The sequence below is a fragment of the Grammomys surdaster genome, unplaced genomic scaffold (assembly GCF_004785775.1).
Source record: "Grammomys surdaster isolate TR1022 unplaced genomic scaffold, NIH_TR_1.0 167, whole genome shotgun sequence".
NCBI lineage: Eukaryota > Metazoa > Chordata > Mammalia > Rodentia > Muridae > Grammomys > Grammomys surdaster.
This window is the reverse complement of record NW_021604615.1, coordinates 5,710,994-5,715,804: the sequence shown is the minus strand read 5'-3', so window position 1 is coordinate 5,715,804 and position 4,811 is coordinate 5,710,994.

Here is a 4,811-nt window from a genome sequence, read left to right as displayed (position 1 = left end):
AAGTTTTAATTAATTAATGCAATTAATATGAGTTTTATTCAGTATCTGCTGATACTGAATACTTCCCCAGATCCACAGAAAAATGTCAATAACAATGACCTTATATGATAAAGTCCATTGTTTGCAGAAATAATATGTCCAGTGGGTATGAGATAAATGATTAAATATTAGGTGTTGACATTTAGTCTTGGTGTAATGAGAATAGACCACTTAGATTTTTATATCACCAAAATAAGAACATCAAAGAATAAAATGAGTGAATTATAGGAAAATGTATATGATCCTTATGTCTGAGTACATAAGAAATCTTGAAGTATGCAGGTCCAGTGGGGGGAAAAATGTTAATGGAAAATAGAGAACACTTTTTACTTCCAATAAGAACTTTAAATTCCGTAGCTTAAGACATGAAATAAACAACACTGTAATTGACCTACGTTCATAAGCACACAGCATGTATGCAGCATGGAGGGAGAGTGGTAATCTATGACGACTGAGTTTACACACATGTGAGAAAAGCTTAGCCAACCAAGGAAAGAGTGTGCAGGGATTGGCCTGAGCGATGCCCAGTGGCTAGGGACGTGTGCTGTTTTAAGTTTGGTTCTTAGCATCCACACAGATGCTCACAAACACTTTTAACCCCAGTCTGTGTCCTCTTACGGTCCCATAGGCATCTGCATACAGAGAGTGCATATAAATTCACACAGGTTCACACAAATGCACAAAAACAAGCCTTTTCTAAACCTATAGGGGTAGATAGAGAAGAGAAGAGACACATGTGCCTTCTCAGCCGAGAACACCTGGCTTTGTCAGCAACCAGAGAAGAGCATAGGGCGTGTCACAAGGCACAACTCTCACTACTGGAACCTTGAAGTGAGGGGGATGGAGAGGGGGGTGTTCTCACACACAACTGGGACAGTGCTCTGGGGGAGCCATTTGGCAGTGTGTAGGACACTCTCTGCTGTTCAGCACTGGGGGAATCGTGACTCCCGTGTACAGGAGCCTGTCCTTTGGGAATGATGCAAAATATAAGCAAAATGCATATAGAACACATCCACTCAGATACTGTTTATAACTGGAAAACAAATTTTTTAAATGGTAATACTGAACCACAGGAAAATAAAGAAAACCAAGTGCCCCGTGCTCCTGTGCATCTGCAGACAAGGACACGGCTGTTGCATAGTGTCCCTACGATGACTAAAGTGGAATCTCTCACAGGCAGATCCAGGATGACAGCTGGCAAGTAGAACCCCAATCTGCCTGCCTTGCTCAGGAAGCTCCCGCAGTTAAGTTTGGGTACAGATAATCAGTTTTGGGAGAGCATCTGACCCTTGAACTATGAACCCTAACCTCCAAGACTGGAGAAACATCGCTGGGTTCAGGACCTTGGAGAACTCCATTGTGGTGGTGAGATGGAAGATGGCAGCAGGATACAGTAGGAGGTCACTACCTGGTAAAGAGATGCTTACTGTGGGGTTACTGTTGCTGAGTCAGGCAGGTGGTAGCAGGAAGAAGCCATGACGGAAGCCACCAGAGAGGACAGGGCCATATCCATGGATGTGCATATATACAAGACCTGGGAAGGTGTGAAAAGGCAACATGAGATGGAGCATTTCCTGATCCTCTTTAGTCTGCTGTGGGGCTGAGCTCAGGCAGTGCTACAAGCTCCCTGAGAAGGGGAATGAAACAGAATGATGTCACCTCACTCAGGGGAGGCAAAAGGGACAGAGTAGTGGGAAATTGAGATGCTGGTGCCACTTTATTGCAGTCCTTGGCTTCGGGCGGATGTTCTGCTGACTCTGTCACGGAACCTAAGTTTGTAAGGACTTGAGAGAGTTCTGAAAGTCAAGCAAAGCTGTAGCAACCCAGAGGCACCAATGCCGTGCCCCGCATTGTCCTATTCATGCAGTAGTCTCTGCACGTTGTCCTGTTTGTCCATGTCGTGAAACTTCACCTTCAGTCCATGTAGTGAGTCATTGAGTGTGATTTCTGAGGTCAAGGCAGCCTCATGGGGAGATCAGGGATGTGCACTGCAGCGCAACACTTGTTGGGGTGCCTTGAAGCTGGTGTGGATCCCTGTGGCAGCCCTGATCATACAGGGAAGGAAGCCTTCAGGCTCAGCCCTCTCCCTCCAGGGAGTCACATGACTCCTGCCTATAAGGGAAGGAAGATTCACATAGAATTTGTTGTGCAAATAATCATCCATTCACATACACTGTGTAGAGTATGTCATTTTCACTTTTAGGATTTTCTTTCTTTTTTTAAAGCAACTTTTTAAAAAATGTTCCATTTAGTGTTGCTACCTATTAGCATGGCTTAGCACTAATATGAACTTCTATTTAAATGATATGCATTATGTATTATGTTCTTTCTAAGTAAAAAAAAAATACTAGAGAGTTAATATACAGTTGCCTAGGTTGAAAGACTGAGTGCAGATATTTGAGGACTGCGGTGGTAGCTTGGCTGGAGATGTGATTACTTTGTAACCATGAGGCCCTGAGTTAGCTCCTCTAGGACCTATATAAAACAAGCCTTCAGGGTGGCATACCTTTGTAATCCCAGGACTGGAGAGGTGGAGACAGGTGGATCCTCTTGGGTCTTGCACATAAGTCAGCCTATTCTAATCAGTGAATCCTAAGCCAATTTCAGATATTAAAAAAAAATTAACTTGGAGGGCACCAAGGACTGACACCCAAGTCTGTCCTCTGGTCTCCATGCAAACCTGCACACACAAGTATCCAAAAGCCTCTCATTTTTTCACTTCTGGAAATGTGTTAACTATGTTTTCTGTGACATACTGGCTATCATGTAAGGTATAAAAGAAGGTAACGAGGCCATGTTTTTACTGTCGTTGTGACTGGATTGTCTGTGTGGTCAGAAATATAGGAGCCAGACTCAGAGAAAAGATCAACAATAGACCCATGTGCTCAAGAGTGAGAAAGACTGCCAAGGCACAGCGACTGACAGCCATCAGACAGATGCTGACTCCCATACACAGGTGAGAAGCAGGATTGGGTGAGTTTCCCCTTCTCTAAGAAGAAGAGGAGGGGGTAATGGGGTGAGAGATTTGTAAGGGTGGGACTGGGAGGAGAGGAGGGAGGGGGCTGTGATCGGGGTATAAAGTGAATAAATAAATTAATTAATGAAAAAGAAAAGCCAGGAGAAACAGTGTGTTCCTGTCATTCCAGCACTGGAGAAGTAGAGACAAGAGGATCCGCCTGGTTCACTGGAGAGCCAAGCTGGATGAACCTGTGAGCTCTGGGTTCAGTGAAAGACTCTGTCTCAAATAAGAAGGTGGAAAGAGAATGTTGAGGATACCTGACATTGACCTCCTGCCTATATTCACACACACACACACACACGAAAAGATGATTAAAAGAAGGCTCCGCCCTTGAACTGTGTTAGTGGTTCTAGCCTGAGAGTAAGATGAGGTTCATTGAAAAACTAAAGGAATTTGGAAAGAAGACCTAAGAACAATGGTATTTCCACAGTATCTCCAAGAACCACTCCCACCATGGATCCAAAATATGAGGTTGAACAGAATCACTGTGTGTTTTATTCCTTTCCCCCAAGCAACCACAACAATTTTGTTTTTTTAAAAAAAATGAAGTTTTGTATTCAGATAGTATTGACAAGAGGAACCAGGAGTAAAAGGTGCTAGGAAGAAATCTAACTAAATATGCTTGAGACCTCTATAGGCAAAATTACCTAAGTTTATATGAAGTTGAAAATCTCCCAAGAGGATTGAGAAATGTTTCGTGTCTGTGGGTAGGGAACTCAGTGTCTTTACTGGAGTCCTCACGAGGTGACTCATTAAACATGCCAAACGAGTTCTAATCGCACCAGTTCTAATCGTTAACTGATAGTCTAAGAGGCTCCCGTAGAGCAAGAAGATGGGAATTTGCCAGTGAGGTTATCTTTATGTGCATGGCCCTTTAAGAACATGGCACATGGGCCTCTGAAAAACTCAGAGGGAAGAGACACAGAAGCTGGCCATGTAGACCTGACATGCCCGGGAGGCTCAAAGTCACACAGCATGAAACCACACACTCAAAAAAAAGCTTACAGAAGTGGGGGAAAGGAAAGTGAATTTGAGTTATCATTATGCCACAGACACAAAGATTTTATACAGGTGCCTGTGATACACCAAATACACCTCTCTCAAATATAGAGAGAGGGAATGTGGGAGGAAGTTCTTGAGAGTTCAGATGGGGAGAAGAAAACAGACACTTAAACAAAACAAAAATCCAAAATCCAAAAGGAAAGGTGAGAAGTTTAAATAAAAGTAGGAATTGCTGCTCACTGAAAGACCACGTAAAGAAAATGGAGATATAGGTAAGGAACTGGGAAACAAGCGTGTCACAAAGCACTGGTTCTTGGTCTACACAAAGGATGCCTCCAAGCCAAGGAGAGACCTTTTCAAGTCTGTGTTGCTGGAGGGGTTTGCGACTTGCACAGTCACGAAAAGTAATTGTCATTATGCATGAAAACGGAAGGAGCAGAGGTAACATTGGACAATCCCGTCTCTCTGTGTAAGCATGTGTGTCTGTTGACAGGAACTTTAATGGTTGAAAAGTATACAGTGAAGATGGAGAGGTTCAGTGCAGGGTGTCCTCTGGAAGTTTTTACAAAGCATGTCCCTGGATCCTCTGTACGGACATGCTCCTGCCACATAGAGACTTTCCTTCTGTAATGTCCCCACAGGGTGGTTTACAGTCAGGGGATGAGACACAAAATGATGTCAGCAGTTACCAAGTGTATGAAGTGGCATGCTAGAGATCCAAGGTCTCATACAGACTGATGTAAAGTGACCT